This window comes from Salmo trutta, chromosome 40 (genome assembly GCF_901001165.1).
Source record: "Salmo trutta chromosome 40, fSalTru1.1, whole genome shotgun sequence".
NCBI lineage: Eukaryota > Metazoa > Chordata > Actinopteri > Salmoniformes > Salmonidae > Salmo > Salmo trutta.
The window spans coordinates 18,274,873-18,302,126 of record NC_042996.1 but is presented as its reverse complement, the minus strand read 5'-3'; positions in this window follow the sequence as shown (position 1 = coordinate 18,302,126).

Sequence of the window (27,254 nt, the reverse complement as noted above, 5' to 3'; positions counted from 1 at the left end):
CTTGAGGAACACCGAAATTTACAATTAATTTGTCAGAGGACAAACCATTCACAGAGACAAACTGATATCTTTCCGACAGATAAGATCTAAACCAGGCCAGAACTTGTCCATGTAGACCAATTTGGGTTTCCAATCTCTCCAAAAGAATGTGGTGATCGATGGTATCAAAAGCGGCACTAAGATCTAGGAGCACGAGGACAGATGCAGAGCCTCGGTCTGACGTCATTAAAAAGTTATTTACCACCTTCACAAGTGCAGTCTCAGTGCTATGATGGGGTCTAAAACCAGACTGAAGCGTTTCGTATACATTGTTTGTCTTCAGGAAGGCAGTGAGTTGCTGTGCAACAGCTTTTTCTAAAATTTTTGAGAGGAATGGAAGATTCGATATAGGCCGATAGTTTTTTATAATTTCTGGGTCAAGATTCGGCTTTTTCAAGAGAGGCTTTATTACTGCCACTTTTAGTGAGCTTGGTACACATCCGGTGGATAGAGAGCAGTTTATTATGTTCAACATAGGAGGGCCAAGCACAGGAAGCAGCTCTTTCAGTAGTTTAGTTGGAATAGGGTCCAGTATGCAGCTTGAGGGTTTGGAGGCCATGATTATTTTCATCATTGTGTGAAGAGATATAGTACTAAAACACTTTAGTATCTCCCTTGAGCCAAGGTCCTGGCAGAGTTGTGCAGACTCAGGACAATGGAGCTTTGGAGGAATACCCAGATTTAAAGAGGAGTCCGTAATTTGCTTTCTAATGATCATGATCTTTTCCTCAAAGAAGTTCATAAATGTATTACTGCTGAAGTGAAAGCCATCCTCCATTTGCGAATGCTGCTTTTTAGTTAGCTTGCGACAGTATCAAAAAGAAATTTCGGATTGTTCTTATTTTCCTCAATTAAGTTGGAAAAATAGGATGATCGAGCAGCAGTGAGGGCTCTTCGATACTGCACGGTACTGTCTTTCCAAGCTAGTCGGAAGACTTCCAGTTTGGTGTGGCGCCATTTCCGTTCCAATTTTCTGGAAGCTTGCTTCAGAGCTCGTGTATTTTCTGTATACCAGGGAGCTAGTTTCTTATGACAGATGTTTTTAATTTTTAGGGTGCAACTGCATCTAGGGTATTGCGCAAGGTTAAATTGAGTTCCTCGGTTAGGTGGTTAACTGATTTTTGTCCTCTGACGTCCTTGGGTAGGCAGAGAGAGTCTGGAAGGGCATCAAGGAATCTTTGGGTTGTCTGAGAATTTATAGCACAACTTTTAATGCTCCTTGGTTGGGGTCTGAGCAGATTATTTGTTGCAATTGTAAACGCAATAAAATGGTGGTCCGATAATCCAGGATTATGAGGAAAAACATTAACATCCACAACATTTATTCCATGGGACAAAACTAGGTCCAGAGTATGACTGTGGCAGTGAGTAGGTCCAGAGACATGTTGGACAAAACCCACTGAGTCGATGATGGCTCCGAAAGCCTTTTGGAGTGGGTCTGTGGACTTTTCCATGTGAATGTTAAAGTCACCAAAAATTAGAATATTATCTGCTATGACTACAAGATCCGATAGGAATTCAGGGAACTCAGTGAGGAACACTGCATATGGCCCAGGAGGCCTGTAAACAGTAGCTATAAAAAGTGAGTGAGTAGGCTGCATAGATTTCATGACTAGAAGCTCAAAAGACGAAAACGTCATTGTTTTTTTTTTTGTAAATTGAAATTTGCTATCGTAGATGTTAGCAACACCTCCGCCTTTGCCGGATGCACGGGGGGTATGGTCACTAGTGTAACCAGGGGGTGAGGCCTCATTTAACACAGTAAATTCATCAGGTTTAAGCCATGTTTCAGTCAGGCCAATCACATCAAGATTATGATCAGTGATTAGTTCATTGACTATAACTGCCTTGGAAGTGAGGGATTTAACATTAAGTAACCCAATTTTGAGATGTGAAGTATCACAATCTCTTTCAATAATGGCAGGAATGGAGGAGGTCTTTATTCTAGTGAGATTACTAAAGCGAACACCGCCATTTTTAATTTTGCCCAACCTAGATCGAGTAACAGACACGGTCTCAATGGGGAAAGCTGAGCTGACTACACTGACTGTGCTAATGGCAGACTCCACTAAGCTGGCAGGCTGGCTAACAGCCTGCTGCCTGGCCTGCACCCTATTTCATTCTGGAGCTAGAGGAGTTAGAGCCCTGTCTATGTTCGTAGATAAGATGAGAGCACCCCTCCAGCTAGGATGGAGTCCGTCACTCCTCAACAGGCCAGGCTTGGTCCTGTTTGTGGGTGAGTCCCAGAAAGAGGGCCAGTTATCTACAAATTCTATCTTTTGGGAGGGGCAGAACACAGTTTTCATCCAGCGATTGAGTTGTGAGACTCTGCTGTAGAGCTCATCACTCCCCCTAACTGGGAGGGGGCCAGAGACAATTACTCGATGCCAACACATCTTTCTAGCTGATTTACAAGCTGAAGCTATGCTGCGCTTGGTGACCTCTGACTGTTTCATCCTAACATCGTTGGTGCCGACGTGGATAACAATATCTCTATACTCTCTACACTCGCCAGTTTTAGCTTTAGCCAGCACCGTCTTTAGATTAGCCTTAACGTCGGTAGCCCTGCCACCCGGTAAACAGTGTATGATCGCTGGATGATTCGTTTTAATTCTAATACTGCGGGTTATGGAGTCGCCAATGACTAGGGTTTTCAATTTGTCAGAGCTAATGGTGGGAGCCGTCGGCGTCTCAGACCCCACAGCGGGAGGAGTAGAGACCAGAGAAGTCTCGGCCTCCGACTCCGACTCACTTAATGGGGAGAACCAGTTGAAAGTTTCTGTCGGCTGAATAAGCGACACCGGTTGAGCATTGCTACAGCGTTTCCCTCCAGAAGCCATGAGAAAGTTGTCCGGCTGCGGGGACCGTGCGAGGGGGTTTATACTAACGTTACTATCTGTACTTGCTGGTGGCACAGACGCTGTTTCATCCTTTCCTACACTGAAATTACCCTTGCCTAACGATTGCGTCTGAAGCTGGGCTTGCAGCACAGCTATCCTTGCCGTAAGGCGATCGTTCTCCTGTATATTATAAGTACAACGACTGCAATTAGAAGGCATCATGTTAATGTTACTTAGCTTCGGCTGTTTGAAGTCCTGACGAACCATGTCCAGATAAAACCTCCGGGGTAAGAAAGTTGAATGAAAAAAGTTGAGTGAGGGTAAAAAGTAAAAATACATGGTAATGAAAAAGTAAAAACCGTTAGGTAGCAAAGTAAGATCGGCAACAAAAACGCACAGCAGCGTAAACAAGTCTGCAAGTTGTGACCGGAAACATGCCCACTACCAAACTGACCTGGCAATCCTACTATTGTGGACACTTGTCTCCAAGCAGCATTTTTTGTGTTTATGTCCCTGTAGCTGTCAGCAGTTGTGTCAAAAAAACACGGTTTTGAGGATACTGCGAAAATGATTCTTTCCTTCATGTGTCCAACAGCATGCGACCATCTGCAAAAGATACCTGCATCAGTATAGTTGCCTAGCTGCGCAAAATGTTACGTAGCAGTGATGCAATGACGCAGTCGGTGTGTTCGAAGCGTTAGGTCCTCCCAGGCTGCTGGCCTGGTATAGGATCAGATAGAGCCAAAATAGTTGAATAGTGATGAGGCTTTAACCTCTCTAGGGTCGGCGGGACGAAATCGTCCCACCTACGTAACAGCCAGTGGAATCCTGTGGCGCGTTATTCAAATACCTTAGAAATGATATTACTTCAATTTCTCAAACATATGACTATTTTACAGCATTTTAAAGACAAGACTCTCGTTAATCTAACCACACTGTCCGATTTCAAAAAGGCTTTACAACGAAAGCAAAACATTAGATTATGTCAGCAGAGTACCCAGCCAGAAATAATAAGACACCCATTTTTCAAGCTAGCATATAATGTCACAAAAACCCAGAAGACAGCTAAATGCAGCACTAACCTTTGATGATCTTCATCAGATGACACACCTAGGACATTGTTATACAATACATGCATGTTTTGTTCAATCAAGTTCATATTTATATCAAAAAACAGCTTTTTACATTAGCATGTGACGTTCAGAACTAGCATACCCCCCGCAAACTTCCGGTGAATTTACTAAACATTTACTAAATTACTCACGATAAACGTTCACAAAAACCATAACAATTATTTTAAGAATTATAGATACAGAACTCCTCTAAGCACTCGATATGTCCGATTTTAAAATAGCTTTTCGGTGAAAGCACATTTTGCAATATTCTAAGTAGATAGCCCGGCATCACAGGGCTAGCTATTTAGACACCCACCAAGTTTAGCACTCACCAAAATCAGATTTACTATAAGAAAAATGTTATTACCTTTGCTGTTCTTCGTCAGAATGCACTCCCAGGACTTCTACTTCAATAACAAATGTTGGTTTGGTCCCAAATAATCCATAGTTATATCCAAACAGCGGCGTTTTGTTCGTGCGTTCAAGACACTATCCGAAAGGGTAAAGAAGAGTGACGAGCACGACGCATTTCGTGACAAAACAATTCTAAATATTCCATTACCGTACTTCGAAGCATGTCAACCGCTGTTTAAAATCAATTTTTATGCCATTTTTCTCGTCAAAAAAGCGATAATATTCCGACCGGGAATCTGCGTTTAGGTAAAAAGACGAAAGAAAATGAAGAACGGGGTCGACTCGTGCACGCGCCTAAGCCCATTGTCCTCTGATCGGCCACTTGCCAAAGGCGATAATGTGTTTCAGCCAGGGGCTGCCTCGATATCATTCAGCTTTTTCCCGGGTTCTGAGAGCCTATGGGAGCCGTAGGAAGTGTCACGTTACAGCAAAGATCCTCAGTCTTCAATAAAAAGAGCCAAGATGAACAAGAACTTGTCAGACAGTTCAGAATCTTCTCAGGTTTTTGCCTGCCATATAAGTTCTGTTATACTCACAGACACCATTCAAACAGTTTTAGAAACTTTAGGGTGTTTTCTATCCAAAGCCAATAATTATATGCATATTTCTGGGCAGTAGTAATAACCAGATTAAATCGGTACGTTTTTTATCCGGCCGTGTAAATACTGCCCCCTACCCCCAACAGGTTAATGGGTGTAGGATTAGTTGGTAGGGAAAATTTTTCATGAAGTGTAATGAATTTATACTACAGAATAGTAGGCTGATACACAACCAATAGAGTAGGTGGTGGCATGCACCTATAACATTTGTTTGCAGACAGACATAATACCGAAGAAGAATACATTTGTTTTATTCTGAAAGGGGATACCCAGTCAAATTTAGCAGGAAATTTAACCCCGGTCTTTGGTGGGGAGAGAGGTGACATGTCTAAGGTGCATTATCGCTAGGCCACGGGCTCTGCACAACTTCCAATCGTTTTTATTATATATACTGAACAAAAATATAAAATCAACATGTAAAGTGTTGGTCCCATGTTTCATGAGCTAAAATAAAAGATCCCAAAAATGTCCATGCGCACAGAAGGCTTATTTCTTTCAAAGTTGGTGCACAAATGTATTTACATCCCTGTTAGTGAGCATTTCTCCTTTGCCAAGATAATCCATCCACCTGACAGGTATGGCATATCATTAAGCTGATTAAACAGTATTATCATTACATAGGTGCATCTTGTGATGGGGACAATTAAAGACCACAAAAAAATGTTGTCACACAACACAATGCCACAGATTTCTCAAGTTTTGAGAGAGCGTGCAATTGGCATGATGATTGTAGGAATGTCCACCAGAGCTGTTGCCAGAGAATTGAATGGTCATTTCTCTACCATAAGCCAGCTCCAATATCATTTTAGAGAACTTGGCAGTACGTCCAACCGGCCTCACAACTGCAGATGACGTGTAACCACACCGGCCCAGGACCTCCACATCCAGCTTCTTCACCGCGGGATCATCTGAGACAAGCCACCTGGACAGCTAATGAAACTGTGGGTTTGCACAACCGAAGAATTTCTGCACAAACTGTCAGAAACCGTCTCAGGGAAGCTCATCTGCGTGCTCGACGTCCTCACCAGGGTCTTGACCTGACTGCAGTTGGCGTCATAACCTACTTCAGTGGGCAAATGCTCATGTTCAATGGCCACTGGCACGCAGGAGAAGTGTGCTCTTCACATTTGAGTCTCTGTTTCAACTATACTGGGCAGATGGCAAACAGTGTGTATGGGGTCATGTATCAACGTTGTGAACAGATTGCCCCATGGTGGCAGTGGGGTTATGGTATGGGCAGACATAAGCTATGGACAACGAACACAATTTTATTTTATCAATGGCAATTTGAATGCACAGAGATACTGTGATGAGATAAGGAGGCCCATTGTCGTGCCATTCATCCACCACCATAACCTCAGGGCCTCCCGAGTGGTGCAGCGGTCTAAGGCACTGCAGACCTTGGTTCGATTCCAGGCTGTATCCCAACCGGCCGGGATTCCCATAGGGCGGTGCGCAATTGGCCCAGCATCGTCCGGGTTAGGGTTCATCTGGGTTAGGCCGTCATTGTAACTAATATTTTTTTTCTACTTCAATAAAGGTTAAAAAAAATCCAGCAAGTGCCTGAGTGGGTGTACTCCTCATCTCCTTGGTGACTATAACACACCTTATGGGAAAAAAAACGAATGAATTTCAGATGTGAACACATGAACCTGCGATATCGTGTGATCACATGTAATTTAATGTGATCACATGACAGCATGTGAAGCAACATGTGATAACATGAAAGTACACGTGATAACATGTGAGCACATATGAAAACACAATCTCGATCTCATGTGAAATAAATGTGATAACACGGGATGCAAAACGTCAAAATGTGATACCATGACACTACACGTGAAAACATTTGAGCACATACGAAAACCCAGGTGTCAAATGTAATTTACAATATTTTACTTTGAAAGGCATAATTGACATGAATTCAATTTAAACAGCCACGGTCCCTGGAGGTCTTTGTCTAGTTGCGTTCAGAGATGGACAGTACTTCTGTTACATGTATTTGAAATATGTATTTCAACTACTTCTGAGTATTTTGTCATTTGTACTACACTGGGCTGAACTACACTCCAATGTATTTTGTAACAAGATACTTTCGAGAGCTGTAATTTGTATTTTCTATCCCCTTTTTTTTAGCATTTCACAATTTTGTGGCCCCCTTTCACCCTGCATTGTTATCAGAAGTCTGATGGCACTATGGTGTGATAAGTGTCTGCTAAATGAACAAAATATACTGTAAAGTTGATGTATTTGGAAAGCATGCTGAGTATTATTCTAATGAGCTCCGCCCCGAAACAAGGTTTTGTCTAGAAGGGTTCCAGCTTTTGTCAAAATATACTTTTTGTAGCAGGTTTAGGAGGATTTACACAGCAGGTTAGGATACTTAACAAAGCAGGTCCGGAGAATTAGGTTAAACTGTATCCCATCTAGACATTACCTTAAAACAAGGCCAATAATAATAACTGCTTTGCAGTTCATTTGGTATGTTCATTTTTACATTTACATTTTGTCTTCATCTGCTGTCTTGTACTGTCTTTTTGCTAGCTAGGGCCATCTACTTTAAGTGCTGCCTGTCTTCCCAGTAGCCTACTTGGTGTGTGAACTGCTAACTGCTCATAACTTGCAGATGATTGTTAACACATCAACCAGGATCAAGGGGTAGGTCAATTTGTGACTTGTTTTTGTAATCAGTGGCAGTTTTGGAAGGGGAGTGGTTTCTCCTCTCCTATGCAATCAGCAATTAGTACAGGGAGGTGGGCTCTCCACCTCTGCTAGGCAATTAGCAATTAGTGTTAGTACTTCAGTCTCCCCTAGTTTCTCAGTAGCGGTCGTGTCAGTCTCGATGGCAAAATTAAGACTATCGCCGAAAACAAAGATGGTTCCGTGGTGCGCTGCACCACTCTCTCACTTGAGTATCTTACGTAGTTATTTTCTGATCATCTCATGTTGCTGTTTTGCAGCTTTGGCAACTATGCGTGTGTTTTCTATACCTGTCCGCTCCTCTCCCTGTGGGCTTTACAGATGCTTCACACCCCTTGGCTGCAACCACTCTAATTTAGTATACTCTGCGAGCGCAATCCATGTGGAATTCTGTGTCTCTGGCAGTGTTTGGAACTGTCAATCTGCGGTCAAGAATAGCGATTTTTCATTTCCGCCTATGCTAGCCTTTTGTTTCCTTGTGTTTGGCCCTGATGGAGACATGGATCACCCCAGAGAACACTGCTGCTCTCTCTGTATCTGACTACGTTTTCTCTCATAGTCCAAGAGCATCCATTCATTGCACTGGTGGCACAAGGCTACTCATTTCTCCTAACTGGAGATTCTATTTTCTCCCTCTCTCACCTGTCCTTCTGCTCATTTGAATTCCATGCTGTCACTTGTCCACTCAAGCTTAACATTGTTGTAATCATTCGCCCCACCAGGTGCCCTTGGAGAGATCCTTAATTAGCTTGATCCCTTGATAAGATCATTCCCTGACGATGGCTCACTGCTCTTCGTACTTGGCGACTTCAACCTACTGACGTCTGCTTTTGAATTTCTTTCCAACTCTCTCCTCCTTGCTTCTTTTGAACTCAACCTTTTCCCAATAATCTCCAACTCCTAAGGCAGGTATGGTGGAGGAATTACAAGATTGTTGTAATACTTTTATTGCAACAGAATAGAGGGTTCTTTTAACTATTGTGTCTGTATGAACTGAAAGTGGGCCTCGGGGAGATTGAACACTGACAGTGGATTTTACCATGGATTGGTGATAAAGACTGCATTCCGTAGCATGAGTAGTCTGTGTGACTGACTGGAAGGAACCAGGGAGAGATGGCTTGGAGCCAGACCCTGGTCTGCAGATACTGTTTGCTGTGAATTATTAGTAACCTTGTGACCTATTCCATACATGTTTGTCATGAACATCCAGGAGGATGGACTTTGCTATAAAATGCTGTGGCTCAAACCAGCTCGTTGAGTTCTCAGTGATCACCTCCAGGGGTGATTACCGACCAGCTCATTACTGCAGTAATTAAGTTTGATTGTTTTGAAGAAATATTTCTATCCTTTTGATTACAATAATTCCACCATTGGCAATTCACTTTACTAGAGACCTCTAATCTCACTGCAGGTCTCTGATCACTACTTTGCTTCCTTTTCTGTCTTCAAAGTAAAAATAAAGTAACCCTTGAATGAGTAGGTGTCAACTTTTGACACCTCATTCAAGGGCTTTAATTTATTTTTACGTTGTAGAATAATAGTGAAGACATCCGAACTAATTCAGTTTATGGGTCCATACATGGCCAGTTCCCCCTGAAATAACAAAATGTTTTACAATCACTGATTTAAACATAATGGTAAAATCATATTGATCAAGCATATCCTTAACACAAGTCAACTTCAATCTACTGAAAATAAATCTGCTATGATTAAAAAATACAGTGCATTTGAAAAGTATTCGGACCCCTTGACTTATTCCACATTTAGTTACGTACCAGCCTTAAAGTTGATTAAATTACTTTTTCCTCTTCAATCTTCACACAATGCCAAAGTGAAAACAGGTTTTTAGAAGTAAAAAAGCAGAAACACCTTTTTTTAGGTATTCAGACCCTTTATGAGACTTGAAATTGAGCTCAGGTGCATCCTGTTTCCAATGATCAACCAATGATCAACCTTGATGTTTCTACAACTTGATTGGAGTCCCTCTGGTAAATTCAATTGATTGGACAATACTTGGAAAGGCACACATGTTGGTCTCACACTTGTCAGAGCAAAAACCAAGCCATGAGGTCGACGGAATTGTCCATAGAGCTCCGAGACAGGATTGTGCCGAGGCACAGTCTGGGGAAGGGTACCAAAACATTTCTGCAGCATGAAAGATCCCCAAGAACACAGTGGCCTCCATCACTCTTAAATGGAAGAAGTATGGAACTACCAAGACTCTTCCTAGAGCTGGCCGCCCGGCCAAACTGAGTAATCGGAGAAGGGCCTTGGTCAGGGAGGTGACCAAGAACCCGATGGTCTGATAGAGCTCTAGAGTTCCTCTGTGGAGATGGAAGAACCTTCCAGAAGGACAACCATCTCTACAGCACTCCACCAATCAGGCCTTTATGGTAGAGTGACCAGATGGAAACCAGTCCTCAGTAAAAGGCACATGACATCCCACTTGGAGTTGCCAAAAGACACCTAAAGGATTCTCAGACCATGAGGAAACATTCTCTGGTCTGATGAAACAAAGATTGAGCTCTTTGGCCTGAATTCCAAGCGCCACGTCTGAAGGAAACCTGGCACCAACCCTACGGTGAAGCGTGGTGGTGGCAGCATCATGTTGTGGGGACTGCCAACTTTTCAGGATCAAGGGAAAGATGAATGGAGCAAATTACAGAGAGATCCTTGATGAAAACCGTAACAAAATGTAGAAACAGTCATGGGGTCTGAGTACTTTCCAAATGTACTGTGTAAAGGTAAATGGATAATGGGAAAATGTTGATCAAGTATAACCCAACTCATCTTCAATCTACTGAAAAGTAATCTGCTCGAGCCAATGTATTCTTCCATTGGTCAGTGTGACCGCTAAGATATTTAAATATACCACGAGCATCATGGATTCAATGTATTGACAATGTAGGTGCATATGTAAACTATACCCTTGAAACATATTTACAAAGAAAATATTTCTAATTTCAACAATGTATTTGTTTTATAAACTGTTGAATACCGAATTCTGGTGCCAAATGAATTTGTAAAAGTAAACCTTGTAGATTTATGCTTGTGGTCTTGTGACCATTTTGAGAAATCATATGAAACTTCTCTGAATCATACTAGACACCTTAATAATGCATAACATATTACTTATTTGTTTATAAATATACATTTTCTAGAGCCTGTAAAGTTAAAATTTTGTTTTGGTATTGTGACTGATGGGATTACATTGTTTAAATTAGGGCTAGTCTAGGATTAGGGTTATCGTAAGTGATTATGAGTGGCTGTAACTGGAATACGATTTGTCACTAATATTGTACAGTGTACATCCTCACGTCTGTGAGCACAATAGCACTTCAATATGCTTGTTCCCATTCACATCATATTCTGACCTACTCAATGCTAATCCTGTATTCCTACTCAGTACCTGAGAGCATGGAGAGATGCAGGTGTGCTTTTATGTATTGTTGGGCTATCAGTGAGACCCGGGCTAATGATGATTGAATTGAATAATGTATCCAGGCAGGCCTGTGTCTCAGAGAGCCCTGTTTACCGCAAATTACAATGTGTACAGGGCCACACACACACACACACACTCACACACACTCTCATTAGCATTGGGTAATGAACATAAAACTAATACAATATAGACCTGAATAGATAAAGACTAAATAAAGAAATCAGGCCTTCTATCTGGGACTATGCTAATAATTACATGCTAATTAAACAAACAATATTTTATTGTGGAGCTCATAACCTTTACATGTTTAAAATGCAATGAGCAATATCACATTTTTATGTATGTTTATAATGAGAAACCTTGAGTTAAATAATCTACTTCTCAAATGGTACCCTATTCGCTAGTGCACTACTTTTGACCAGGGTCCAATCTGCTCTCGTCAAAAGTAGTGTACTATATAGGGAATAGGGTGCCGTTTCGGACGCAGACAGAGACTGGCGTTCTCTTTGACGTGATGGTGTGCTAACGTTCCTCTCAGGGTGGCATCCCCTCTATGGCATCTTTATTCATGCCAGGATAATAAACCAGTTTGATTGGAATAAATAATCATGAATAATGACTTGAAATTGGGGGACTTGGAACTAGGGAACTAATCTACATAAGTGAAAAAGCACACACAATTGCACACACAACTCCCTCCCCTCCACAAACACACCATTTGCATACACAATTACATAAACCATGTGTAAAACTGCATAGGAGCTGTTTTAATGGGTTATAATAACAGGTCTATGTGGAACAGCTGACCCTTCCGCCCCACGTATTTGACCCATCATCAGTGTCTCCCTTCTTAAATACACCACTGCTTAAATAAATAAATAAATAGAGAGAGAGAGAGAGAGAGAGAGAGAGAGATAGAAGGGTGCTGATGGGGCAAGACAGAAAGAGAGACAGGAATGAAAGAGAGAGATAGTAAGTGGAAGAGGGAGAAGGGGATATGGAGAGTGGGAGAAAGGGAGAAAGGGAAAAGATGCTGACAGACTGGCCTTCAGAATGAGAGATGCGGGCCAGCCCTGGCCTGTCAGTGGCGATTTCAACACAAATCTGTCACTAACTGCTCCTCGCAGACCAGAGCTATACACAGATACACAGACCAGCGCTATACACAGGCCAGAGCTATACACAGATACACAGACCAGAGCTATACACAGATACGCAGACCAGCGCTATACACAGGCCAGAGCTATACACAGATACACAGACCAGAGCTATGCACAGATACGCAGACCAGAGCTATACACAGATACACAGACCAGAGCTATACACAGAAACACCGACCAGCGCTATACACAGGCCAGAGCTGTACACAGATACACAGGCCAGAGCTATACACAGATACACAGACCAGAGCTATGCACAGATACGCAGACCAGAGCTATACACAGATACACAGACCAGAGCTATACACAGAAACACCGACCAGCGCTATACACAGGCCAGAGCTGTACACAGATACACAGACCAGAGCTATACACAGATACGCAGACCAGAGCTATACACAGATACACAGACCAGAGCTATACACAGAAACACCGACCAGCGCTATACACAGGCCAGAGCTATACACAGATACACAGACCAGAGCTATACACAGATACGCAGACCAGAGCTATACACAGAAACACCGACCAGCGCTATACACAGACCAGAGCTATACACAGATACGCAGACCAGAGCAATACACAGATACACAGACCAGAGCTATACACAGAACAGAGCTATACACAAATTCACAGACCAGAGCTATACACAGATACACAGACCAGAGCTATACATAGACGCAGATACACAGAACGAGGGAGAAAGCTGTGAAAGAGTTGCATGTTAACTCGAGGCACACTATACAGCTTCAGTCAGTCATACAGTCTATCATTGAGTGTCCAGGTAATTTGCTTCAATGGAGTAAGAATTGAACTGCTATTGAATTGAATTTAAACTTGTGCTACATGTCATAGACCAATACATTTGACATATGGCTCTTAGGCTACATGAACAAACCCCTGGTGGATAGGCCAGTGGTACTTTCTCCAGTACTGTAGAGGCAGAATCACAGTGACAGGTTGGTTTTGCTCAGCTTTCCTCTATATTACTTCAACACAGACCTTCTTCGTCCTCAGATTGAAGTTTACCTCCTGTGGGAGCGCTACGGACACAGTAACAAATTTAAAAAGCAGCCAAATCTTTGCCTTAACTCAATTTCCCCCCTTGCAGCATGTTGGTGGGAATCTGATAGCTGCCAGAACTGTGGAAAGCTAATGCATATCAACTAAAGGGACACCTCCAGTCTCCCTGGTGCCACAAACACTGGGCTATACACACAAACAAACCTAAAATATAAGGTCTGATGGAGAGGAGAGGAGAGATAAAGCTGTTTACTCTGGATCCTGTATCAGAACAACACAAGAGACTCCTCACCACCTGTCTGTTGGTTTAATAGGGCTCAGGTGTGTCTTCTCTCTTTATATTACAACCAGGATGTTAACATTCAGATGAGAGGCCAGTGTATTAAACAGGTCAGGTCGCTATTAATCATTCTAAAATGAGTTGCTTGCTGAGTTCATTCTGCTATTCTATTCTAGGCTTGTCTGTTCTGTTAGTTTATTTTTGCTGATCTGTAAAAGTTCAGGTGTGCTCTTGCGTAGCCATGTTTTTGAATGGGAATTATTTTCAAACAGACAACTTTTCTTTTGGAGAAATAAATCTCTGTTTTGACAGGCGAGTCAAACGTCATGAATAGTAAAAGAGACTACATCAGGACAAAACCCAATTACTTGCATGGAAAGGGGGGTACATAGTCAGTTGTACAACTGAATGCATTCAACTGAAATGTGTCTTCCGCATTTAACTCAACCCCTCTGAATCAGAGAGGTGCAGGTGCTGCCTTAATCGACATCCATGTCTTCGGCGCACGGGGAACAGTTGGTCAACTGCCATGCTCAGGGGCAGAGTGACAGATTTTGACATGGTCTTCTCGGGGATTCTATACAGCAACATTTCGGTTACTGGCCCAATGCTCCTACCCGCCAGGCGTCTGGGCTGCTGTTGTTTGTTCAATCGCCTGTGAAATCCACCCAACGTGCTGTGTGTGTGTGTGTGTGTGTGTGTGTGTGTGTGTGTGTGTGTGTGTGTGTGTGTGTGTGTGTGTGTGTGTGTGTGTGTGTGTGTGTGTGTGTGTACCCAACCTCCGGATTAACAGTCTGCCAGTACATGTCTTTATGGGTGTTATTTTGCTTCTGACATTGTGGAAAGTCACCCGACAGCCTGAGTACCTCCGAAGTGGTTGCAAGCCAGAGAGAAACAGAGCAGGGTTGGAGGTGACCACAGCAGAGGTAGAAATACAGCCTGACACTGATGTTGTGGATGAGAGATGCCATTCATAAAGCTTATACCTCTGGCTCCCAGACCCTGACAGACTGGCTGGCAAAGGAAGAGAGAAGAGGAGGAGGTGGAGGAGGAGGAGGGGGAGGAGAGATGTTTTTCTCTCTTTGACACCATAGGGCTACCCTTCCTTCCTCCCTCTTCCCCCTCCCTGCCACAGCTAATCATCTCGACATGCGAAACACACATCAGTCACAGCAGGGGGGAGGGGGATCTTCCTTCTCAGCTGGTGAAAGAAATGCCAGGCTGTGCTATGAGAGAGAGAGAGAGATAGAGATATAGATTTTGATCTGTATTTATCTGTTTACTCTGTATTTATTTACTTTATGTAGTCTTCCTGGGTCCAAACACATTAAAACACTTATATTACAGATAAAACCGTACATCATATAACACTGTCACACCACCACATATCCACAACACAAAATGATCCCACTATACAACAATATTACAGTGTACGTGTGTGTAGAGTGCGTATACGAGTGTGTCTGTACCTGTGTGTGTGTCTCTTCACAGTCGCCGTTGTTCCACAAGGTGTATTTTTATCTGTTTTTTAAGTCTGATTCTACTGCTTGCATCATTTACCTGATGTGGACAGAGTTCCTTGTAGTCATGACCCTACGGTGCTTTGCAAAAGTATTCATCCCCCTTGGCGTTTTTCCTATTTTGTTGCATTACAACCTGTAATTTGAATTTATTTTTATTTGGATTTCATGTAATGGACATACACAAAATAGTAACAAATTGGTGAAGTGAAATGGAAAAAATAACTTGTTTAAAAAAATTAAAAATTTAAGAAGTGGTGTGTGCATATGTATTCACCCTCTTTGCTATGAAGCCCCTAAATAAGATCTGGTGCAACCAATTACCTTCAGAAGTCACATAATTAGTTAAGTAAAGTCCACCTGTGTGCAATCTAAGTGTCACATGATCTGTCACATGATCTCAGTGCATATATACACCTGTTCTGAAAGGCCCCAGAGTCTGCAACACCACTAAGCAAGGGGCACCACCAAGCAAGCGGCACCAAGGAGCTCTCCAAACAGGTCAGGGACAAAGTTGTGGAGAAGTGCAAATCAGGGCTGGGTTACAAAAAAATATCAGAAACTTTGAACATCCCACAGAGCACCATTAAATCCATTATTAAAAAATTTAAAGAATTTGGCACCACAACAAACCTGCCAAGAGAGGGCCGCCCACCAAAACTCACGGACCAGGCAAGGAGGGCATTAATCAGAGAGGCAACAAAGAGACCAAAGATAAACCTGAAGTAGCTGCAAAGCTCCACAGCGGAGATTGGAGTATCTGTCCATAGGACCACTTTAAGCCACACTCTCCACAGAGCTGGGCTTCACGGAAGAGTGGCCAGAAACAAGCCATTGCTTAAGGAAAAATAAGCACAAAAGGCATGTGGAAGACTCCTAAACATATGGAAGAAAGTACTCTGGTCAGATAAGACTAAAATGTTGCTTTTTGGCCATCGGGGAACGCGTTATGTCTGGCGCAAACCCAACAACTCTCATCACTCTGAGGATACCATCCCCACAGTGAAGGATGGTGGTGGCAGCATCAATTGAAGGAATGATGGATGGCGCTAAATACAGGGAAATTCTTGAGGAAACCTGTTTCAGTCTTCCAGAGATTTGAGACTCGGACTGAGGTTCACCTTCCAGCAGGACAATGACCCTAAGCATACTGCTAAAGCAACACTCGAGTGGTTTAAGGGGAAACATTTAAATATCTTGGAATGGCCTAGTCAAAGTCCAGACCTCAATCCAATTGAGAATCTGTGGTATGGCTTAAAGATTGCTGTAAACCAGCGGAACCCATCCAACTTGAAGGAGCTGGAGCAGTTTTGCCTTAAAGAATGGGAAACAATCCCAGTGGCTAGATGTGCCAAGCTTATAGAGATATATTGCTGCAAAAGGTGGCACTACAAAGTATTGACACAATCAAGTTTTCATTTTTTTTTGTCTTATTTCTTGTTTGTTTCACAATAAAAAAATATTTTGTATCTTCCAGGTGGTTAGGCTTGTTGTGTAAATCAAATTTTTCAAACCCCCCAAAAATCAATTTTAATTCCAGGTTGTAAGGCAACAAAATAGGAAAAATGCCAAGGGGGTGAATACTTTTACAAGCCACTGTACATAGTATCGTGCTCCTCTCATAATCTGTTCTGGACTTGGGGATTGTCAAATAGGATTCTATTGCATTGACAAGCACGACTCAACCCGTACTCAACACAGACCATTGCTGTATAACCAATCAGTGCTGCTGCAGTAGGCCTACAGTATACGTAAATAGACCATTGCCATATTTGGATCTGTGCCATTTACTATGAACTGGACTGTGTTTACAGCTGTGGTTGTGAGTAAATGTGCTTGTTTTGATGTCTTTGTGTGGAATTGTTTTGCGTTATGTGTTTATTGTTGACGCGCCAGACTGTTTTTTTCCCCGTGTTATTTTCACAAAGATGTGTATTGTTAAACATAATTCTTGTGGCTGTTTTGAACGTTTTGTACTTTTGCCTCAATAAAGTGTGCGCCTGTTCACAAATCTCTGCTCTCCTGCAGCTGACTTCGCTACCAGTACGCACACACCTGACAGAGAGAGAAACTGTTGTACTCAACTGGATTATTACAGTAACACAGAGGTTAAACATTATATTGTCTCGCTGGAGAAGGATATAAGAAAGATACGGCTGTATATTAGTTGCCAGTGAGAATGATTTCTCTTGAAGTTATCAAAACGTCATAACTGCCCATGCCAAAACCCCTCAAGTCAGTAAATTAGGCCTATATTCTTTCCAAAAAGCTTTTTCTTCCGTTCCAATCCCAGTAATGTTAGGTTACTGACATTGATTTTATTATGTTATTTCGCTTTGTCCTCTAATTAAATATTAAATCAATATTTCTAGGCTGCTGTTGGTCTTTGGCATTTAAGGTGTCGTCTATGGCAGACTTGCTGAGTTGGAAATAATGGGCTTTTTTTCAGAGCGAGCGAGCGAGAGAGAGAGAGAGAGAGAGAGAGAGAGAGAGCTTAGTGTGCACAATTTTTCTGCTCTAGGATCCGTAGATATCAAAATAAATGATTGTATTGACTTTGTGAAGCCGATAAGAGTGGAAGGCGAAGAGCACTCAGAGTGAGGGAAACACAGTGATCTGATTGAAGCTCTCAACTCTCCAATTTTTGCCCATGTTTCAAATGCAAATTCACTGGATCGGAAATCAAAATGAATTTAGATTGGAAGTTGTTGGAGATTCAAAGTGTAACGTTATCTCGTCGTGCCGGTGTGCCGACTGCACAGCGCCATGTATTCTCAGACAGACACACAAGAGTGTAGGAAAATTCATAAAACCATTTGCACCGGGATCAAGAAAGACTCATTTGGACATCTGAGACAACTAAATGTTCTATATGCAATTTTTCTTTCTCTGTTTCCATTATCAATTATGGAAGAGAGATTAGAGTGGACAGTGAATATGTTGGGCTCTCTAAGGACTATAATTTATCTCTGACACATGGGGATTGAAGTGAATGGAACTATGTGTCATCTGGTATAGTGGTAGAGTGTATATCTTCCGGCATTATAAAGTAGATGGGAGGGGGGGGGGTGCAAGGAAGTTAACAGCACGTTTCACTCTGTTTCTATAATCATGTTGTCTCTAAAAGCAGTACATTGTACCCTTACGGAAAGACCAGATGAATTTCACGTGATCACATGATTGAATGTGAAGTTGATATGATAACATGTGAAGCAACAGGTGAAGCAACAGGTGAAGCAACAGGTGAAGCAACTGGTGAAGCAACTGGTGAAGCAACAGGTGAAGCAACAGGTGAAGCAACAGGTGAAGCAACAGGTGAAGCAACAGGTGAAGCAACAGGTGAAGCAACAGGTGAAGCAACAGGTGATAACATAAAACCAGTGATGTGAAAAAAATTGCCCAACTGTTATACTTCAGTAAAAGTAAAGATAGCTTAATAGAAAATGACTCAAGTAAAAGTGAAAGTCTCCCTGTAAAATACTACCTGAATAAAAGTCTAAAATTATTTGGTCAAAAGTAAATGTAATTGCTAAAATATACCTAAGTATCAAAAGTAAAAGTGTAAATCATTTCAAGTTCCTTTTATATAAAGCAAACCAGACGGCACAATTTTCATGTTTTTTAACTTGACAGATAGCTAGGGGCACACTCCAACACTCAGACATAAATTACAAACAAAGCATTTGTGTTTAGTGAGTCTACCAGATCAGAGGCAGTAGAGATGACCAGGAATGTTCTCTTGATAAGTGTGTGCATTGGATTATACTGTATTCCTGTCCTTCTAAGCATTCAAAATGTGACAAGTACTTTTGGATGTCAGGGAAAATGTATTGAGGGAATGTAGTGAAGTAAAAGCAAAAGTTAGCAAAAATATGTATAGTAAAGTACAGAATCTCCCAAAAAGTACTTACATGTAAGTAGTACTCTGGAGTATTTTTACTTAAGTATTTTACACCACTGCATAAAACAACTCATGACAACACGTGAGTACATGTGAGAGCATGATCTCATGTGAAATGAATGTGAAATAAATTTGTCAACATGGGGATACAACATTTCAGCCGACGATAACATAAACAACATGTGAGCACGTGAAAACATGATGTGAAATAAATGTGATAAAAACATGTGATACCATGACACTACACATATGACAACGTTTGAGCACATGTGAAAACCCAGGAGTCAAATGTTATTCAGAATATTTTATTTTGAAAGGCATGATTGACATTAATTACATTTAAACAGTGATGGTCCCCTGCAGGTTTTGTCCAGTTTCCAGGTTTGTTCCAGGGACGATTTTAGGACGTTGTGGCACATTCCACTGGAAGTTTACAGCTAGATTCAGGTGTTAATGTTATTAAAGGATAGCATGTTGACTATTTGGAACTGAACATCACTTGGTATTTAAACTCACAAACTGTTGGTTGCTAGCTACCTGAAGTCCCTGCTGAAGATTGGCAAGAATACATTTCTGCACTTTGTCTAAATTTGCAGTAAAAATAAAGTAAATATATATAACTTGAAGGTGTTATTTCTATGAAATGACAATATGCAGCTGTATTCTGATTTCAATTACTATAAACTCTTACACTGTGAACACAATTGGGACTCAGCCTTAAATGGCATTTGAACTCATAACCTCTTGGGAGCTGACAAACTGAAATGTCCTGCTAGAGTGCAGCTACACAACCAGATCCATAAGCATGACACCTAATACCATACCCCCATTCAAAGGCACTTAAACATTTTGTCTTGCCCATTCACCCTTTGAATGACACACACACACAATCTATGTCTCAAGGCTTAAAAATCCTTGTTTAACCTGTCTCCTCCCCTTTATCTAAACTGATTGAAGTGGATTTAACAACTGACATCAATAAGGGATCATAGCTTTCACCTGGATTAATCTGGTCAATCTATTCATGGAAACTGCAGGTGTTCCTAATGTTTTGTACACTCTGTATATCAACACACACAAAAAAGGTATGGTTAGGATATTGTTACCTGGAGTACAAAAAGGTCCAAGGTAAACTTCACAGGTACACATATGGACTCACATGGTACAGTTCGGTACCTTGTAGGTATAATGGGACCATTTTCTACCCACTATTTTATATATAAGGTAGAATCATCATTGCACTTTGATATGTGGTTTTTCCATCAGGTAACCATGGTCCTCAGACCAAACTGAAAAGAAATGACTCACCCAAAACATTAACTTTGATCCTATTGTATGTAATTAATGACTTTAATGATCTTGGCTTGCTCTTTGCTGATGCCTCTAAACAAATATCAATGGTGTGTTGTTTTTAGTTGCTTAGTGTGTGTGTGTGTGTGCGCGCATGCACTTGCGTCTGCGTGTGTGGTAGGCTGTGTGTTTATTTACAACCAAAGAGCTTTAAAGTCGCTCGCTGCAGCACCTGAATTAGCAAGCATGTACCTTGGCCCCAATCATAATAACAGCAAGGAAGGCAGGATAATTGCTATCGCTAATTAGCCTCCTGTGGAAAGTAGGCCGGGGTTTCCAAGCATAGAACCTAACTAGGTTCTAGAATATTAATCAGCATTGTGTTTTGGTGTTAGCGACAGCCAACCATTGTACTCTTAGAATAATCATATAATAAGGCTTCAAAGTTTAACCACTATATTTCTGTAATTATAATTAGAAATTGAATCATGTGCCCTCTTTCATTGTGCATGAAAACTTGAGTTTGATCATTTAAATTTTTTAACAGCCGTTACTCTGCATCCCTCTCTTGTGTGACTTTCCCCTTGGCCTGATGAAAAACACATCCACATGATGGAATGACGTCTCCATTGACAAAATGATCGTGTAATGTTTCTCAGCGGGGAAACTCGTTGATAAACAACAATGGTAATACAATTGGAAATGGTTCAGTGAGCATCGTTCTCTTTTCATTATTACAGTTTAGTCATGTGGAAAAGACCCACGAACAAGCACTGTGTAGTATACAGCTGTGTGTTTTATGTGTATGTTTGCTGTGTATGACTCTTTGACAGTGTCTAAACTGTGTTAGTTGTGCCTTAACTGTTTCAACTGTGTTTGCTGCGTCTTTCAATGTGGGCACCATGACATCACCATCAGATGAGGTGAAAGGAATGACTGTCCCTACCCCGTTCTCTCTTGCTCCCATTAAATGAACATCAAATTGATCAGAAATACAGTGTAGACATTGTTAATGTTGTAAATGACTATTGTAGCTGGAAACGGCTGATTTTCAATGGAATATCTACATAGGAGTACAGAGGCCCATTATCAGCAACCATCACTCCTGTGTTCCCATGGCACGTTGTGTTAGCTAATCCAAGTTTATCATTTTAAAAGGCTAATTGATCATTAGAAAACCATTTTGCAATTATGTTAGCACAGCTGAAAACTGTTGTTCTGATTAAAGAAGCAATTCAACTGTCCTTCTTTTGACTAGTTGAGTATCTAGAGCATCAGCATTTGTGGGTTCGATTACAGGCTCAAAATGGCCAGAACAAATAACTTTCTTCTGAAACTCGTCAGTCTACTCTTGTTCTGAGAAATGAAGGCTATTCCATACGAGAAATTGCCAAGAAACTGAAGATCTCGTACAACACTGTGTACTACTTCCTTCACAGAACAGCGCAAACTGGCCCTAACCAGAATAGAAAGAGGGAGTGGGAGGCCCCGGTGCACAACTTAGTAAGAGGACAAGTACATTAGAGTGTCTAGTTTGAGAAACACTGGCAGCTTCATTAAATAGTACCCACAAAACACCAGTCTCAGCGTCAACAGTGAAGAAGCGACTCCGGGATGCTGGCCTTCTAGGCAGGTAGTGGGGGTTGGTTGAGACCAGGCACCTTAAGGTGGTCTCCAGGTCTTGATTGGCTCGCTCCGACTGACCGTTAGTTTGGGGATGGAATCCGGAATGACAGGCTGGCCGACGACCCAATAAGGGTGCAGAATGACTTCCAGAACTCAGAAGAAAACTGGGGACCGCGGTCGGAGACCATGTCTACCGGAAGACATGCTGCACCGTAAGCTGGGCCGTCTCCTTGGCAGAAGGTAGTTTGGGGAGAGGGATTAAATGGTCAGCCTAGGAGAACCGGTCAACTACCGTCAGAATGACAGTGTTGCCATCAGACGAAGGGAGCCCAGTGACAAAGTCCAGAGATATGAGGGACCGGCAGTGACTGAAGGAGGCCAGAAGGAGCTTGCCGTGGAGTCTTGTTTTGAGCACAAACAGTGCATGCGCTGACGAAGGCAGAGATGTCAGGGACCATTGAGGGCCACCAGAAACGTTGTCGAAGGAAAGCTACTGTACGACGGGACCCTGGATAACAGGTCAGCCTGGAGGAATGAGCCCATTCCAGGACCCGGGACTGGACTGGATTAGGGACGGTCGGATGACCACACGGGAGAGAGATGAGGTTTGTGGTGCTATCATAACACAGCAGTCAGGTTTAGATATAGCGTAGGGTAGTGGGTGGTGTGTCTCTGCACTGTGTGATTGGCTGATTTGATAATGTGGGGATGTGAGTGCAGGCTGAAAGCCAATAAGTGAGCCTAGGATGTGGGGCAGTTTCACAATCATTTTTTTAGTTTTTTGTTTCTTTGACAGTCCCGAGATGCTCCCTGCAAGTGCAGACACCTGCATGCAGAGAGACTCTCTCACAAATACTTGCATGCACCAACCCCCCCCCCCAATCCATTTTATTTTACTTTTAAATTAATGGTAAATACCCATTTATTCTAGAAGAATGTACATTATAAATGCATCATTCTTTTATCTTTATTTTAACAGTTTAGTCTCATTGAGATTAACAACCTCTTTTACAAGAGAGACGTGTCCAAAATAGCAGCACGTAAAGTTGCAAACACATTTTACAACATTAAACATACAGTTATGAATATAACTACTGTTCCGTGAAGGAGGGAACAAGATATAAGTATGGGGAGTCAACAACCAATCATATTCACCTGAAGAAAACAGAAATCCAATGTGCCAATGGATGTCGAGCCCGCCTTTGGAAGCCTCACCTTCCTGGCTATAATACCGGGTCTCTCATTCATTTAGTTAATTCAGGTTGACCCCCAGTCTTCACGGCGGAGTTTACTCCGTAGTTTGGTTCATCAGGCTAACCCCCAGTCGTCATGGAGGAGATTACTGAGTAGTTTGGTTCGTCAGGCTGACCCCCAGTCTTCGCTTGTTATTGAGGGATAATGATAATAATTCCAGGGTATGGCACCGCTGTATCTGATAGAGAATTGACTTTGTGAGGTGCGGCAGTGGGGAGGGTGAAGGTTATCGCAGTGTCTTGTGTTATATAGGTGGATGTCAGAATTAACCTGGAAGAATCCATTGAAGAATTTAGGTAAACTGCCTGGGAAGTATGAATATTTGTAAATGAAAGTGCATAATTGACGTACATTAATATAGACAAGATATTTCGTTTCTTAAACAAAAGGTGGAGATAGCGCCAGGTATTTCGACTAGGCTTTTCTATGATGAGTAATTTGTGTAGATAGGGGGCATATGTACTGACCCAGACAATATTACAGTAAATGAGATATGGGCAAATTAAGCTATAGTATAGAGTTGGGAAGCAAGCCTGATGAACCAAACCACTAATCTTTCTGATTATACCAACAGATTTCATCACTTTGTTACAGACAAATTAAAGATTTTCAAATGTTTCTTATTCTTACAGTGCCTTGCATAAGTATTCACCCCTCTTGGTGTTTTTCCTATTTTGTGCATTACAACCTGTAATTTATATGGATTTTGGGGACTTCATGTAATGGACATAAACAAAATAGTCCAAATTGGTGAAGTGAAATGGAAAAAATGACTTGTTTCAAAAAATGTAAAGAAAATTAAAACAGAAAAGTGGTGTGTGCATATGTATTCACCCCCCTTTGCTATGAAGCCACTAAATAAGATCTGGTGCAACCAATTACCTTCAGAAGTCACATAATTAGTTAAGTAAAGTCAACCTGTATGTAATCTAAGTGTCACATGATCTGTCACATGATCTCAGTATATATATACACCTGTTCTGAAAGGCCCCAGAGTCTGCAACACCACTAAGCAAGAGGCACCACCAAGCAAGCTGCACCATGTAGACCAAGGAGCATGAAGACAAAGCTGTGGAGAAGTACAGATCAGGGTTGTGTTATAAAGAAAATCCTAAACTTTGAACATCCCACAGAGCACCATTAAATCAATTATTAAAAAAATGGAAAGAATATGGCACCACAACAAACCTGCCAAGAGAGGGCCGCTCACCAAAACTCACAGACCAGGCAAGGAGGGCATTAATCAGAGAGGCAACAAAGAGACCAAAGATAACCCTGAAGGAGCTGCAAAGCTCCACAGCGGAGATTGGAGTATCTGTCCATAGGACCACTTTAATTAAGCTGTACACTCCACAGAGCTGGGTTTTATGGAAGAGGGGCCAGAAGAAAAAAAAAATAAGCAAACATGTTTGGTGTTTGCCAAAAGGCGTGTGGGAGACTCCCCAAACATATGGAAGAGGTACTCTGGTCAGATGAGACAAAAATGTAGCTTTTAGGCCATCAAGGAAAACGCTATGTCTGTCGCAAACCCAACAACTCTCATCAACCCGAGAACACCATAATTCACTGTGGGGATGGTAGTGGCAGCATCATGCTGTGGGGATGTTTTTCATCGGCAGGGACTGGGAAACTGGTTAGAATTGAAGGAATGATAGATGGCATTAAATACAGGGATATTCTTGAGGGGAAACCTGTTTTAGTCTTCCAGAGACTTGAGACTCGGACTGAGGTTCAACTTCCAGCAGGACAATGACCCTAAGCATACTGCTAAAGCAACACTCGAGTGGTTTAAGGGGAAACATTTAAATGTCTTGGAATGGCCTAGTCAAAGTCCAGATCTCAATCCAATTGAGAATCTGCGGTATGACTTAAGATGTGATTGATGGTATTTCCTAGGGAACATTTTTATAATCAGGCTGATGTGGAGTTTGCTTAAAAGACTTTCTGTAAAAAAAAATATTATAAAATGTTTCTCACAAATCCCTCTCCCCTGAATTCTGCAAATCACAAAAAGTTACTCACCTACTTCGAATATCCCAAAATATATATTTTACTAAGAAATTCCAAGAATCCTTAATAAAAAGTAAACTTGGAAAAATCCTCAATCTGTTAAATAAAAAAAAGACATCTACAACTATCGTATCTCAATGTATTGTTGTAAATAAGACCTATGGTGATCTTGATGTCATTTCCTGTGAATCTAAAACACTTTTTGTTTTAGGAAACTGATGGAAATCCATTTGATCACATTAAGTGACATTTACATTCCCTGCTTCAGTTTGATCCTCCTGATGTAAATGGAGGTGATGGAGGTAATTGGTAATTTAAAGAGATCAGCTAGCGGACATGATGAGATTGATGCATTTTTTGGTAATATCCGTGTCTTCCTCGATAACTGAGCCTCTAATGTATATCCTCACCAAAACTATGCAAACTGGTATTGTTCCTAAAGATTAGAAAACTGCTAAAGTTATCCATCTATATAAATCTGGGGATCCAAGATCTTCTACAAATTATTGCCCAATATCTGTACTGCCATATTTTTCTACAATCCTAGAAAAATTGGCGTATAAGAGAATGTTGAAACATTTAAATCAACACTATTCTATACGAGCATCAATATGGTTTTCGTAAAAACTACTCCAGACATATGTCTCTTTTGCAACTTATTGATAAAATATTTACAGCCCTTAACTATTTGGGCTAGATGTGCAGCTAGCGACCCACCTCGACAACATCCGGTGAAATGCAGAGCGCGAAATTCAAAAATACTACATTCGTAATATTAAACATTCATGAAAATACAAGTGTCTTACATCATTTTAAAGCTTAACTTTTTGTTAATCCAGCCGCTTTGTCAGATTTCAAAAAGGCTTTATGGCGAAAGCAGACCATGCAATTATCTGAGGACAGCGCCCCGCAGACAAAAGCATTAAATACATTTTCCAACCAAGCAGATGCATCACAAAAGTCAGAAATACCGATAAAATAAATCCCTTATCTTTGAAGACCTTCATCTGGTTGCAATCACAAGGGTCCCTGTTACATAACAAATGGTCCTTTTGTTCGCTAAAGTCCTTCTTTATATACCAAAAAAGTATGTTTATTTGGCGCGCTTCATTCAATAACCCACCTGTTTCCCCTCGTTAAAAATGCATACAAAATGAATCCCAAACGTTATCAATAAACTTGGTCCAAACATGTCAAACAACGTTCCTAATCAATCCTCAGGTACGCTAATATGTAAATAAATGATACAATTTCAGACGGAAAATAGTATATTCAATATCAGAGATAAATAACCAAGTGCGCGACCTCACCGCAGTGCATCACAAACATTTTCCAACCAAGCAGATGCATCACGAAAGTCAGAAATAGCAATAAAATAAATCGCTTACCTTTGAAGATCATCTTTTTGCAATCCCAAAGGTCCCAGTTACACAATGAATGGTCGTTTTGTTTGAGAAAGTTCTTCTTTATATCCGAAAAATGTCAGTTTATTTGGGCATGTTTGATTCAGAAATATACCTGTGCCAACTCGCCCAACATGCCTACAAAGGAATGTAAAAAGTTACCTGTAAACTTGGTCCAAACATTTCAAACAATGTTTCTAATCCAACCTCAGGTACCCTAATATGTAAATAATCGATAAAATTTAAGACGGAATAAACTGTTTTCAATACCGGAGAAAAACAACGAGGAGCGCACACTCATTCACGCCCACAAAAAGACTAGAGTCCTTCTGAGTGACACTTAGAAAGAATATGAATACTTATTAATTTAAAAAAAACATTGAACAATGTCTAAAGATTGTTGACATCTAGTGGGAGCCATAGTAACTGCAATCTGGGTCCTAATAATTAGGCTTTCCCATAGAAAAGCATTGTAAAGTCCAATGACCTCAAAATAGTTTTTTCCTGGATGGATTGTCCTCGGGGTTTTGCCTGCCAAATCAATTCTGTTACACTCACAGACATTATTTTAACAGTTTTAGAAACTTTAGAGTGTTTTCTATCCAATACTACCATGCACATGCATATCCTAGCTTCTG